Source organism: Canis aureus, chromosome 21 (assembly GCF_053574225.1).
Source record: "Canis aureus isolate CA01 chromosome 21, VMU_Caureus_v.1.0, whole genome shotgun sequence".
Classification (NCBI taxonomy): Eukaryota; Metazoa; Chordata; class Mammalia; order Carnivora; family Canidae; genus Canis; species Canis aureus.
The window spans coordinates 29,080,900-29,096,592 of record NC_135631.1 but is presented as its reverse complement, the minus strand read 5'-3'; the positions used below and the strand labels follow the sequence as shown (position 1 = coordinate 29,096,592).

Here is a 15,693-nt window from a genome sequence, read left to right as displayed (position 1 = left end):
CTTCTACATGTAGCATCTTACATCTTCTGAAGATGGCTGCAACGATATTTGCCATCTCCCCCCCCCCATGTTTTTCCAAAAATCTCTACTTCTCCATTGAGAAGTGGTGTCTAATCTCAATCTCCTTGAACCTGAACAGTCTTGTGTCTGGAACAATGCTGTGTCACTTTCAGGAATAGGCCATAAAAGGTGCTACAGCTTCTATTGGATCTTTGACACCCTGAGCTGCTGTGTGAGAAGTCCCAGCATCCTTGGCTGCCCTGCTGCAGAGGAAGCCTTAAGCCATATAGAAGGAGGACACATATTCTAGCCCATAGCCCAGCTCAGGTCCAAGCGGGGAGCCAGTGTCAACCCCCAGACGTGAATAAAGTGCCACCAGAGCCCATCCTCACCTAAGTCTCCCCAGGTGAGGCTGTAGACCACGTGGAGAAGAGACATGACTTCTCTGCTGTGTCTTGTCCCAAATCCTTGTCCAAACAATCTGTGGACACCATTGAATGGCTTCTGTTATGTATATGCCACTACTTTTTGAGGCTAATTAATGCAGAAGTAGTAACTTGGCATCTCCGGTTCCTCATACATAAAATGAAGATGATTTCACTCACTTCCTTCTAAAGCAGAAAAGCTTATATGAGTATGCTAAATTTTTTACTTTTTACCAGAAAAGCTTAAAAAAGAAAACTTAAGGTTTGTTGAGTGTTCATCAGGAACACATTAGAAGTGCTTTCAAGAATTTTGCACTTATTAGTTCCTCATCCTCACCGCAATTCCAGGAGATAAGTGCTGTTATTAAACCCACTTGGCAGATGAACAAACAGACACAAAGAAGATAAGTAACTTGGCTCTTGCCTGAGTTGTGGTACCTAGCAAGTGGGTGGGTCTGCTGGGCTCGAACCCAGGCAATGTGTCTCCAGAGTCTGTACCCTTAACATCTAGATTATGTTGTTTTTTAAGGAGACGTAGGAATGATTTTTAAGAGTAGTAGATTGAATTGTCGTTTAACCCAAGCCCTTAGCGTGTGACCTGGAGTCACTATACTCTGAGTCTTAATTTGTGCCTTCTTTGAATTGGGAAGGTGATTGCTTGACCCTCTGATCTCACGGGGCTTTGGTTAGGATCATATGAGATAATGCGTGTGGCAGCCCTCTGAAGTTTATAGAACTGTAAGGTGGTGGCTGTCCTTACCATTCCTATTAGAGAACCTGGCATTTGACGTACCTGGAAATAGAATTTGGAACTTTGAAATGTAGCTTTTAATCTGAAGCAGTGCTAGTCCTGCTCTTCCGAAGAATAAACTGTGTCCCGATGAAAATCCAGGATTTCACCATTTCTTTTAGGTTGTTTTGTTTTGTTTTGTTTTGTTTTGTGTGTGTGCCAGAGATGTCTTTGGCAACATGCCCTCCTAGATGTCCAGAGAAGAGGTGGTCTTCTTCTGATTGTCTAGTCATTCTCGTAAGAGTGTGTAGGATGGGTAATGCAATCTTTGCTGCTTTCTTTATTGTTTGAGTTTAATCAGACCATGCTTGTTAGTTGTAATTAGGTGTCAGTTTTATTAACTTTGCTGTTGTAACAGCACAGCAAAAAGCGAATATATTCTATAAATGCTAACTTCTATGGTGTGTTATTTAGATTCCCAAAATAAATTAAGGCTAATATATTGAGTTCAGTTAGTGAACAGTAGAAATGAGGGAAGGGACAGGGTCAGAGTGGGAGAATTAGAGGAACCTGCAGTCATAGAGGAGTGGAGGAGTATTAAAGCAATTTAACGCAGTTAAATTGGATTTTAAGGACCATAAGGAGACAGACTGGGACCTTGGGGAACAAAGGAACGTAGTCATTGCAACAGTGAAGAACACGGACACTCTGGGTATACAAGGAAGAGGGCTTGGAGGTGCTGTGGCAAGGGAGTGACATAATTTGAATGGTAAATATGGGCCATAAAAATAAAGTCTTGTAGTGGTTGAGGAAAGGATGGGAAGATTCCTAAGGAATTCTTAGATAGTGTGTGTATGTGCTAGCAGAATGTGCTGTTATTCCTCTGAACTGTAAATTCCTCTGAACTATATCAGGACATGGGATATTGGACTTCAGAAATAAAGGAATACAGCAGGATTTTTCAGTCTTGGCACTGTTGACATTTTGGCTCATCTGATAATTCTTTGCAGTGGGGACTGTCCTCTGTATGGCGGACGTCTAGCAGCGTCCCTGTCCTCTACCCACGAGATGCCAGCATTATCAATTGTGATAACCAGAAATGTGTCCAGACATTACCTCGTGTCCTCTGGGGGACAAAATTGCCCCTTGTTTAGAACCACTGGGATAAAGGAATAAACATTATTAATGTTATTGATATTTTGGGTGCCTCCTTTCTATCAGTTACTGTTCCAAGCACTTCACTTATCTTAAACTTTTTAATTCTTAAGTGAAAAATAGGTATTGTTGCCTTCATGTTGGAAATAAGGAAATACAATCTGAGAAGCTAAGCAACTCATAGCATATATGCTATTTTAATTGACTATATGTTATTTAAATAACCGTAGAAGATGGTTTGGACACTAATTTTTTTCTTGCCAAACTATTGACATTCTGTTACTGAGATATCTTTTCTTTTTCCTACTGTTTCTCCTCTTCTTTCCCCACACTTTCCACCTACAATGCAGTGGCCACTGACAACACACTTTATATTGGAATAATAATCACTATGAATGAGGAAAAGGGACTCAATCCAAATCATCAGTGATTCTTACCAGACTGCATGCCTGACACAGTGATTACTTTGTGGTTCAATCACTTTTCAGATTATTGGGCCATCATGGAATATATCAAAAAAATTATGATCAGTTCTATTCAATTAGACAGAAGCTGAATATTTATTGTATATCAGATATGATACAAAGCTGAAAAAACAAGATGAAAAGATGGTCTCTCTCTCTTCTGGAACCTTATACTTTGGTGAAAGAGCTATTTACAATATTGTAAAATTAGCTAGTGAGTTCCTTTGTTCTGCACTTTTTTTTTTTGCACTTTTTAGTTTTCCTTCATAATATTTATAACTGTTCATGTTTGTTTGTTTGTTTATTTATTTATTTATTTATTTATTTATTTATTTATTTATTTATTTTATTAATGCTGGCTTCCCCTCCTGGAATGTAAGCTTCCAGAAGGTCAGGGCCTCTCATTACTCACCACTGTATCTCAAGAGCCTGTTAAGAGTGCTTGGTGAAAGTATGTCGAGGAAATGAAAGTGTGCCTAACAATGAATAAATGAACAGGAAGGACTTAAACAGAGTTTGGAAAGAGCATAAACATGGCAGCTTCCCAGCTTGAAGTGAGGCAGATGGGCCGGTTGGAGGAAAATCAGAGATACTCCCTAAAGGTAGAGATAACTAATCTGTGTCTTGGTGACTAATTAAAAGTTAATGGTTCACTCAAATAAGTTATGATTGTTTATATTAGTCAACACTCAATCCTGAAGAATCGGGAACTTGGATATATTTACTGAATCTTCCACTCATTCCAAGTTGCCTTGCTATTTTTATAGCACTTGCTTTAAGGACAAGTCAAGGCATTGTTTCCACTTCACCCTTAAATTTTACAAATATAGTGAGAGGCTGATGTATCGCTGTGATCTTGAAAAGGAGACATGGATCTAGAGAGGTGAGAAGATGCCTCTGGGTCAGAACCAAACCTCTTTAGTCATGGTGGCCACCACCGTGCTGAGTGTGGGCTTTAGGACAATATTTATGATCACATTTTTATATTTTCTGGTTTTTAATGATACTGAAAAATAAAAATAAAATAATATACTATAAGAAGTATATGAAAGTACTGTAAAAAATTATGGTAAAATCCCACCATAATTCTACTTTCAGAGTTAGTTACTGATGATAGATTTCTATAGAGATTTTCAGAGTATTAATTTATATATTTTTAATATTATATTATATATTATGTATTTTTTATATTATATATTATATATTTTTTGATATTTAATGTTATTTCAAATATTGTTATAAATACTGTCGTATAACCTCCTTACATGCTCTTGCTTTGATTTTATTTGTATATTTTGATTTTAGAAGAGCATACATGTTTCTAATAAAAAATTTGAACAAAAATTACCCTAAAAAGCAGACAGTGAAAGAGTCCTGCCACCCTGTGCTCCCAAGGTGACTGCTAGTAACATTTTGGTTTATATCTTTTCAAATATTCTTATATTACATGCATACACATACCACATGCACAGATACACACATATGTCAGTGTGTGCATTTTTTTTCAAAAATGGGATTCAACTTGCTTATTTCACATTTTCAAGTCATTTATGCATGTATATCTCTGCATCATTTCTAATAGATAATGAAAAACATTAAAGGGATTTCCAGTTTTTCTTTGCTACCAACATTGCTTCAATAAGTAACTTTTCCCCAATTCATGCATATTTGTGTAGATACATTTTTGGAATAGAGTACTAGAATTGAAGATTCTATATGGAAGGATAGACCCATATAAAATTTGACGTTAGAAAACTACCCTGAAAAACATTATACCAGCTTATGTCATTACCAACTTGATACAAACGCCTTTTGTTCTATTAACACTCTTCAAAAACAACACCTCATTGTTTTGATTGACATAGAGTTTATTAGTGATGTGAAGGATCTTGTATTTATGCTATATTTCATTTTCTGCAAATCCATTCTACCTCTCCTTTGTCCATTTTCTTCTTTGGTTTTTATTATTTTCCTTGTTATCTTACAGGCATGTTTTACTCTAATGATGTTAACATTTTGCTTTTCATTTAAATTACAAAAATTTTCTCTCATTTGTTTCTCATTTTACCCCCACATTTTGATGGGCTCTAGTTTTACTGTGTTCTGTAATAATATTAAAAAATTATATATCATCTCTAGACTTAATGTAACGCTAAAATTAACCACACACACCCTGAGATCATACAGTAATTCTCCAATATTTTCTTCTAGGCTTTTTAAAGCTTTATTTTTTTCCCTCTTAAATCCTTACATCCTGTGGACTTGTCTTTGGTATAGGTTATAAGGTAAATATCTAATTTTTTCGTCAAATATTGTCATACCCAAATTTATGCTACACTGACTCCATTTGTTATTTTTTTTCATTTCATTAGTTTTTTCCCAAACTTTTTAAATTACTATACTTTTATAGATTGTTTCTTTAACTGATAGAAGATAATACTAATTCATTATGCTTCTTTTTCAACATTTTGAGTGTTATTTTTGAAACTTCTTTGTGGTGTAGGTATGAGAAGGCAGGTTTAATGAGGCAGATGGAATCAGGAGCCTAAAGCTAAAACTTTACTGTTTTTCTTAAAACGACTCTTTTGACTATACAGGATAGGCTACATCTGGTTGTAAACCTTACTCCCCCTTTATATTTGTGGAGTGATTTAATCAGATGCTATCATGATATTTTTGTATGATGGTTAATAGTAGAAGCCCTAACTGCAGGTCACAGGTCAAAGGGACCCAGTGTAAATCAGTAATTCAGCGCCAGGTCTGAACGCTCATACACGAAGTGAGTATCAATGAACAGTCTCAAAGAGTCACAGGCTGGAGAGTCAAATTCCAGAGTCATGCTTTCAGACTAAAATAGAGATGGGACATGTGGCCAAGGTTTGGTTAAGATACTTTGCATTAGATAAAGCAGAATTAGTGGACTGTTCAACCAGAACTAAGTGAACCATCCATATAGGGCAGGTTGGGTTCAAGACTAATGTACTTTAGATTGGTTTTTTAAATAACACTGTGTTATAGAAGGATTTACTGTAAAGCACTAGGAGAATGTTTGCATATTTGCAAGCTTTTAAAAAAATTGGATTGTTTTAAAGGCACAAGTTGTTTTATGAAGAGTAGACTTTCAATATATGACTACAAGAATATGGACCAGGAAACCACAAGGGAATTCCATATTTGACCCACGCCTCATCCTTGTTTAGTATCAAATTTGACCTCCTAGCCTCTCTCATTGACTTGTGATTTTTTTCCACATAATTTTGAGTGTCTAAACCAGTGTCTGCCTCCTGTTCTGCTCAGTGAACTGACCCTTAAGTATTTGATATCTCAAAGCACCCTTTGAATCAACTTCAGTGCTTTTTATGCCTCTGGTGGAACCAGTAGGTTTAGATTACTAGAGGCTCTGAAGAATCAATGGCCGTATGTGTGGTAACTACTTCATCTCAGCTACTATTGAATGATTCTTGTTTGTGCTTCAAGTTTTGCAAACCATTTCAGGATCCCTCTGGGCTGAGAAGGGCTAGAGTAATGTAAGATATCACTAGCAATGGTAATAACCTTTTATTTATCAAACACCTTGCTTTCAAGGAGCTTAAAGTGCCTTATGGATGTTATCTCATGAATCCTCCTGACATCCCTGTGAGGCCAGAAGCAAATGCTTTGCTATCCTGGAATGGAAGGAGAGAAAATGGTAAAATGGGAAAGTAGAACACACAGCAGTCTTCACTGAGGGATGAGGGTAACTCCTAATTGATCCGTGATATGCAGTAGCCATGACTTGATAGGTTATGAGAAAAGGTCTCTTCCCAGTAGTTTAATTTCTATGGATGATGATGACGATACTGATACTGATTGAATGCTCATTACATGCCAACTAATTCTTTAAGTACTTTCTTGCATTAACAAATTGAATCCTCCCAACATTCCAGTGAGATTATTTACTGTTATTATACCCATTTTTACAGATGCGGAAAATTAAAGAGAAGTTAAATGACTTGCTTGGGGTCACGGAACTAGGCTGCTTGAGCCAATAATTGAATCAAGGTAGTTTAACACAAAATCTAAAACTTTTTTTTTATAAATGTATTTTTTATTGGTGTTCAATTTGCCAACATATAGAATAACAGCCAGTGCTCATCCCGTCAAGTGCCCACCTCAGTGACGGGCACCGTCACCCAGTCACCCCCACCCCCCCGCCCACCTCCTCTTCCACCGCCCCTAGATAGTTTCCCAGAGTTGGGAGTCTCTCATGTTCTGTCTCCCTTTCTGATATTTCCCACTCATTTTTTTCTCCTTTCCCCTTTATTCCCTTTCACTAAAATCTGAAACTCTTAACTGTTTGTTGTACTATGGAAAATATACTGTATTAAGATCTGAGGTAAATACAGTTAGAGATGGATTCTTTTGATTTAGGTACATTCTTTTATGTATGTATAAGTCTCCTTTCAAAATACAAATAATCTCAAGATAGTGGGATTTTTAGTAAACACTGACATTACTTATTGAAATCTGTTCCTCTTGGAATAATCAAGGAGAAAAGGCAGTAGCTATGATTTTGAACACCTACACTAAGTGGTAGGATTTTCAGAAGATTTTCAAGGCAGGTATAGACAGATGAGGGAAATAAAATGTATTGCACACTTGATATGTCTAAGCACAGTGTTAGCTACTCTATATAGATTTAGTCATTTAATATTTCCAACAAATTTTTGAATCCTGATTTTGCTTATGAAGAAATGGTGAATTAGGCTGTCCAGAAATAAGTAGCAGAAGTCAGACCATGATCCAGGACTCCATGGCTCTGAAATCTCTACTCTTACCTCTGTTATCTGTCTCACTAGGGGGAAGTGTAGATAGAAGGGAATCCCTGGCTGGATCTAGGCAAAGTTAGCACTAAATGCATGAAAAGAAGAAAGAAGAGAATCTGGAAGGGAAACAGTTGGTAAAGTAGAGGGAATAGCATATGGTTTAGGGGGAGAAGAAAGACTTTCAGCATGGGAGCAAGCAGAGGTGGTAAATGTGAAGTCAAGAAGGCTGAAGACCAGGTACCTTTTGGTAGGTAAGCAGTCTCTATGACCTTAAACAGAGCAGTAGAATGGTGGGGAAAAGTCATGTTGCAATGGATGTTGTACAGAATTGGAATAGAGAAAACACAACAGGCAATTCAAGATAAAACTTAAAATAGATTGAGCAATTTTACGGATTAGTCACTGCTTTACATACATTGTCTCTGAATTTCACGATGGTTCTTTGGGACTATTATTATCACTATATTTCTGATGAGGAAGCATAGGGTTAAAATTTGGAAGTAGTTAGTCTGACATAGTGTAGTTCACTATGTAGTAAAGCCAGAACCAAAAGCTGGCTCTCACTGATTCCAGAGCTCATGACTTTTTTCAGCTTCTCCCTCCAGAATGTGTAGACTGCTCCTTGGTGAAGCCTGCCTGCCCTATACTCTTTTACTTCTCACAGATGTTTACTATTTCTCCTTGTAAAAGGGTTATATTCCCTGCCCCACTGATGTCAGTCCTATCCACATAATTTGTTTTGGCCAATTAATGTGAGTGACAGTAACATGTGTTACTCCTGAGCAGCACAGAAGTCATAGAATCAAGTCATAGATCACTGTGCTCTTTTTCACTCTGCCACAACACCAGGGACATTCTAGATGAAGGCTGCTTAGTCAACTTGAATTCCAGAGTGAAGATAAGGGAAAGTGAGTGAGAAATAAGCTGCCGATCTAAGCCACTTATATTTTGGGGTTGTTTGTTACTACAGCCTAACCTTGCCTATTACAACTGATGTACTGTTCATGACTAGAAAGAGGGGAAAGAGTGAAAGCCAAAGGTAAAGGCAATTGTAATGCAGAGAATGTACACCTATCACCCAATCAATGTCAGATCAACTAGATGGGCTATCAGGACTCAAATCTAACATCCCAAGGGAAAACGTCTCTAGCTAGACAACATACCCAGCCAGAAAAGTGTGTAGCTGAGAATACCCCTAGGACAATTCCTGACTTAAAAAAAATTATTACTCTGATGAGTAGGACATACATCCTCATCTCATATTAAATATGCTGTTGAAAGTGATTTATTCTGAAAAGAAATAGTCCCTAAGCAATCTCAGAAACTCAACAGCAAATGCATATTTAATGCGTCCATTTTTTAAAACAGTACACTTGCAGAGAAGGCACTTGCAGCCCCAGACCTTGGAGGTTGGGAATAGGGAGAAAGCATTTCCTCCTGATTATTAAACAAAACAAAAGGGAAAAATAAAATAAAGCCCTAGCCTGCATGTGTGGATGTGTGCGTGCGTGTGTGCATGAGCTTGTGTGTGTGCATGCACGTGTGTGCATGCATGCACTTGCATGTATGTGGGAGAAAGAGAGGAGGCGAGGATTGTAAGATGTTAACTTGAGCATTATAATCCCTCTCCCAGGATTTTTTTTTTTTTCTGAAAATGACTACTTTTAACACAAAGGTCACTAATTATTTTGGTAAAAATTCTTTAGAGCCCTTAATGAGCCAAGATTTTCTCCAGAGATCAAGCCACTTCTTCAGAGGATCATGCCAGTTCTCATACCTTGTTATCTATATACTGTCTTCTCGGGATTATGGATGAAGAGGTGACTGTGACCCTAATCATTTCTATGTATTGAGAACTCCTTATGTTCAAGCTCCCTTTTTGAGGTGGTTTCCACATATTTCCTCAGTTAACTCTCATGATGGCTTTAGCAGGCAGCCCACAAAGTTCTGTGTACTTGTGTCCCTGACTGTTTCTCCAAGTTCGTTTCATTCTACAATCTCTCATACTGACTACATTGCAGTCTTCTTTCATCTCCCTAAATTTTTGTTCCAGACTCAAGGCATTTGCCTGTATTGTTTCCTTTGCTTAGAAATCGTTGTCCCATAAGATCCTTCTCAACTTGTAGGTTTCAGTTTCAAGTTATATTCCCCAGAGATGTCTTTGCTCACCACTCTGGCTGATGCTGCTACCCCCAGGTAGGCTTTATCTCAGCCCCCTTGTGTGTATGCTTCACATTGCTTATCAGAATGCAGACATAATGAATTATTATGTATTGTGTAAATAGATCAATTATTATTATTTGTGCCTTATGTATGAAAAAATTGATGCTCAGAGAAGAAAAGTGAGGATATTTAGCAGAGAAAGGACTCAAAATCAGATCTGTCCAACTCTGAACCACACACCTTTGATGCACCATACATCCATTTGTTTATTTATTCACCACTTACCAAATATTTGTTCACTGCCAGACATAGCTTTTAGGCATTAAGAGTATAATAGTCCGTAAAAAAAGTTGAACACTGAAATAAAGTTCCTGACTTCAGGGAGCTTATACAGTTGACTCTTGAGCAATGCAGGGGTTAGGGGTACTGACTCTTGCACACTTGAAAATCTGCAATTAACTTTTGACTCGCCAAAAGGTTAACTACTAATAACCTACGTTGACCAGAAGTCTTACTGATAAACCTAAATAGTCAATTAAAAACATATTTTATATGTTATGTGTATTATATACTTATTCTTCCAATAAAAGAAGCTAAAGTAAAAAATATGTTATTAGGAAAATCATAAGGAAGAGAAAATACATTTATAGTATGGCACTGTATTTATTTAAAATTACCTGTGTAAAAGTGGATCCATCCAGTTAAAACTTATTTGTTCAAGGGTCAGCTGTTTTCCAGTGGTGCAGACAGATTATTAACCAATGAATCAGGGAAATAAATTAGAAACCACAACAGTAATAAGAACTATGAAAGGGAATAATATGGTGGAGCATTTGAGAGAGTTGGTTTGGAGGAAGGAGTCAGTAAACTGTCCCCTAAGAAATAACAAGGGAAGATTTGAAGGGAAAGTAGGTATTTAAAGCATGAAGGGAAGGAAGAACATTGAGGGGAAAAGGAAGAAAATGTGCTAACGCCCCATGATGAGAAGCAGCCTGCTTCCCAAGAATGAAAATAAGTCAACGTTGTTGGAACCAAGATAGCAAAGTAAAGTGAGGGAGGTAAATCGGAGCCAGCTATGTCCTGCCTTGTGAGGCTTATTAACAAGTCAGGTCATCTAGTGGGATGCCTGGTGGCTCAGTGATTGAGCATCTGCCTTCGGCTCAGGGAGTGATCCTGGGGTCCTGGGATCGAGTCCTGCATCGAGCTCCCCGCAGGGAGCCTGCTTCTCCTTCTGCCTGTGTCTCTGCCTCTCTCTCTCTCTGTGTCTCACATGAATAAATAAATAAAATCTTTTTTAAAAAAAAGAATTAAAGTCATCTACTGAAGGAGTTTAAGAGGAGAGGGTATCATGATAAGATTTACTAAAAGAAAGGAATGTTCTGGAGGCTTTGTGAGAAAATGGATTGATAGCAGGCAGGAGTGTATACAGGTAGAGCAGCTGATTGCCCAGGGTAATAGATGGTGGTAGTCTGGGCGAGGAATGGGTCTCCTCTATTTTTCCATCAAAGCTGACAAGCTGTTGCCTTTGTATTCAGCTGTGTAAATTGGGGTGTCATTGCTTCTCTTATCATCATGGCTCAGTAAACAGGCACTTGAGGTGGCAAGAATCTTGTGCAGACTGTGATCCTTAAGCTGCAAGTGGAAACTGTTCTGGTCTTTCCAGGCTTAGCATGTAAAGTAGTGGTTCTCAGAGTGTGGTCCAAGCATCCCTGGAGTCTCCCCCGAATTTGTATGTGTGTGTGTGTGTGTCGGGGAGGGTAGGTGAGTCACCACGAGATCAAAAAGACTTCCATAATGATACTGAGATGTTATTTGCCATTTCACTCTCACCCTCTCACCCTGCACAGAGGCATTTTCCAGAGGCAATATGATAAATGCTATGCGGCAGATTGAAGAAGCAGAGAAGAGAATCTCTCTGGTTTCTATTAATCTAGGCACTAAAGGGATATGCAAAACTAAACCAAAACAAAAACACCACTCTTTATTTATTTTTGTTTTGTTTTGTTAGATAGGGAGAGAGTGGAGTAGAGGGGGAGAGAGAGAGAGAGAATCCCAAATAGGTTCCACACCCAGTGTGGAGCCTCATGCAGGGCCTGGTCTCATGACCCTGAAATCATAACCTGAGCCCAAATCAAGAATCAGACACTTAACCAACTGAGCCACCCAGGTGCCCCTAACTGCTTTTTTTTGTTTTGGAAAAAAAAATATTTTCTAGAAATATTTATTTATATCGACATATAATGAATCTGTTATTGCCATTTTGAGTGAGCTTATAAATAACTATTTTTAAATGTCCTAACTTGACTTTTTAGTGTAGTAAATATAGACAGATACAATTCACACAAACGAAAGGCTTTTGGGGGTCCTCAGTAATTTTTAGGAATATAACAGAGTCCCTAGGCCAAAAGTTTCAGAACACTAGTTATAAAAAATTAATAGTCTGACACAAGAGACCATGTGAAATATCTAACCTGATGGAGGAACTTTACTAACAACTAAAAGAATAGTTAAGACTTAACCTGCTGTCACTAAGAGCTAGTCAGGGGTGTTTGATTTTTTTTTTTTAATTTTTTTTTAATTTTTTATTTATTTATGATAGGCACACAGTGAGAGAGAGAGAGAGGCAGAGACACAGGCAGAGGGAGAAGCAGGCTCCATGCACCGGAAGCCCGACGTGGGATTCGATCCCGGGTCTCCAGGATCGTGCCCTGGGCCAAAGGCAGGCGCCAAACCGCTGCGCCACCCAGGGATCCCGGGGTGTTTGATTAATTCAGGACATGTCTTTAACCAAAGTGGGTTCTTGCAGAAGCAAACAATATATGGTAGCGACTGAATGAATATATTTATTTGCACCCTATCTTAATACCCAAGAGGTGAGTTGGAGATACTGAATGCATATTTTGGTGCACGAAATTATACCAGAGGCAGTGCCAAAATTCATAACTTACATTTAAAATGATCTGAAGACATATTTCTTGAATAAATAAAATAACTTCATGAATACTATAAAAGATGTGATTTGGAAAGCTCTGATGTTGGGTTAGTCTGAGAGAGTTTATGAAGCAAGATGATGGGAGGGTTTGTAAATTTACCAAAGTGGTATCAGAGCCTCCTCTCTCTCTATAGTGTAAATAAGAGCTAATTTATACAAAGTTCAGTCTTCACAAACAAAATGTATACCATGATCTTTTTTATATTTACAATCAAGGGAGGGGTTTATCTTGACTCTAATTGCTTAGTAGTTTTTTTAGAAAAGGAAAAAATATTTATATTTGTGCATAAATATATACAAACATACCCCTTCAGGACTATTTCTTTTTCTTCCCCAGGCTTCTGGAATTATTGAAATACTGTTGTACTTGATTTTAATTGGTAATTTAGGAGTTGGGTAGGATTTCTTGGTCGTAGTTTTCATATTCTGTAAGCCAGAGAGAAAGAAAGAAAAATGATAATTAATGGAAGAAGTATGAGGGGAATAGATATTTAAGGATGAAATAAAAGTTCTCTGAAGTCTAGAGACAGGATCATAGCGTTAAAGAACAGGACTGACATGCCCTAGAGAAGAATTCCTTGTCTTTCATTCATCCTGTGTCCTTGGAGAGCCTCCATGAATGGCTGATGATTTCACATATAGTCCCCATGCCTCTCCTCACATGCTTTGCTCTGGCTTTTAGGGTCCATGATTCACTCGCAACCCCAGTCCACTCATAGTGCAAGACCTGGCCCTGACATCTCATCTGTGCTGGGAAGGCGTTTTATTCTTAATTCTCCAACATGCATCATGTGGAAGAGACCATGTTTGTTGCTTGGGGTTTCTGCTGTTTTCTGCACTTGTACACGTGTCCGTTGCTTCCGGTCATCTTTTATTTGGTTACACACGTGATGTATTACAACATAGCGTCTTAAGCCATTCTCAACATTATGATTTTAATGCTATCTTTCCTTCCACTCTAGAAATTACATCAGGATATAAGTTGGTGTACGCAATGCAATTTTAGATAGACGCTTGTACCTCCAGGACTGAAGCGGGAGCAAGAAGTTTATTAAATAAAGGAACACATGAGTACCTTCTGGAGATGTTCGCTTGAATCCGGACTCTGTTAGTTGTTTGCTTTATGGCTTAAGTAAAGTATTTCTCCCTAGATTTCCGTTTCCACAGCCATAAAATGGATACAATATCTTTCTTCTTATCTGTATCTCAAGGCCCTTTTCAAACTTAATATTCCTGAAGATCCCTGAATTTTTTTTTTAGATCCCTGAATTTTTAAATACTAAAGTACAATGTGATTGTAAGACTCTTTTTTTTTTTTTTTATGGGTTTCCTCCTCCTTACTTTCATATCAACAGTGAACAACCAGGCCCTTCCCTCTTAAGAACTGATTACTGCTTGAACACTTCTCCACTCTAGGGACTCTGTTAAGAGAACTGATTCTCTGAGCCATTCTGCAGGGATACGGAAATAGCTGTATTATCCAGAGACTTTTATAATAAGGGTGCTTTGTCTGTAACAAAGTGAAGCTTTCCTTTCCCCCAAAGAAGTAAGTTCTTCGGATGAAATGTCCTCTGCTGCTAAGTCAGTGACCAAGAGAGATTTTGTTGATTTTCCACTGGCCTTGTACTGAAGCAATGGGACATAATTATAGGGAGGTGATTTCCATAAATTGCCTCTGGGAGGGTTTTAGGAAACAGACTGGTAAGGGATGTGCTGGGATTCTTTCTTCTTTCTTTATGTAATAATGATTAAAACAACAGCAACAGCCTCTGGGCACAGCCCCTGCAGACTGTGGACACTCAGACCATCCAGTACACAGTGCCATCCATTAAGAGAAAAGCTGAGGGCAAACGGGGAAAAGAATTGCATCTAGCATTGTTTTATGGGAAGCAGGTTCCTCTCTCCTTCTTCACTTTCCTCTCATTTTCTTAGAATTGTCAGGCTTTGCAAGATTCTGATTAACTAGCTCTCCAAACTTCCACTGTTACCCCTGAACATATATATGACACAAATTGATTCACTTGCTCCTTCTTGCTTGAATTAATAATTTCTTATTCTTTGTGGCAATGTTGTCAGGTATTGTTTTTCTTGTATCTCTCTTATGCATTTTGCATCTGTTTCTGCACTTTTTTTCTGAGACATTTCTGGCATGTATAAGCTCTCATACTTTCCTCTATAGCCATTTCAGAGTCTTGACTGAGAGTGCTTTCCCTTAAGATGTATCTTGAGTGTGTAATTTCAGGGAATAATACAGTCAGTTCTTGATCAAGCAGGTTAAGGCATGCAGGATAGACGAGGTGGTTACCAACATCCCAAAGCCTGGATATATTTGTTAGAAATTGTTACAAGAGATGGGAACACAATTGAAACTGCATTGGGCATTAAAGGGGATTTATTGGCTCACATATCGATAAAGTCCACTGGCACAAAAGAGTCAACCAGAATTGGATCCGGGGGCTTAAATGATATTATCGGGGCACTCTCTTTCCCTCTACAAGCTCTCTCACAAGTAACAGGCAAGATGGTTCTAGATGCCTCAGATTCATATCTTACCAGGTTAGTAACCCAGTGAAAAAGGACAGTCTTTCTCAGTAAATATGGCAGAGAACTCCTAAAAAGGACTAACTTTGCATAAATTGAATGTATATCTACTCCTGAACCAATTAGGCGTATAGGATATTCTGATTAGCCATGCCTGGGTTTTGTGCTCATTCATATGGGATTCATGTCTACGCCAACATTACAGAATGAATTTCCCATTCTGGAAGTAGAGGGAACAGAAAACAGAATGAATGGTGAATCGAGAAAAATAACAGGTGTCCTTAACATACGTTAAAAGAAAAATAAAACAGTGTAAACATATGTGGTTATTATATCTAATATTTAAGAACACATTTACAGGTCTTTAGTCAGATATCTTATAAAAATGCCTTATGTCAGAATAATACTTTAGGAATAC

At 38.0% G+C, this 15,693-nt stretch overlaps 1 long non-coding RNA gene across 1 annotated transcript; it reads left to right on the top strand.

The window, feature by feature from the left end:
• Positions 1–1,246: 1,246 nt before the first annotated feature.
• Positions 1,247–9,418, top strand: LOC144293449 (uncharacterized). The gene is made up of 3 exons (XR_013360680.1): positions 1,247–1,337; positions 6,737–6,815; positions 9,286–9,418. It is a non-coding gene; the product is annotated as an uncharacterized LOC144293449 (long non-coding RNA).
• The last annotated feature ends 6,275 nt before the right edge of the window (positions 9,419–15,693 follow it).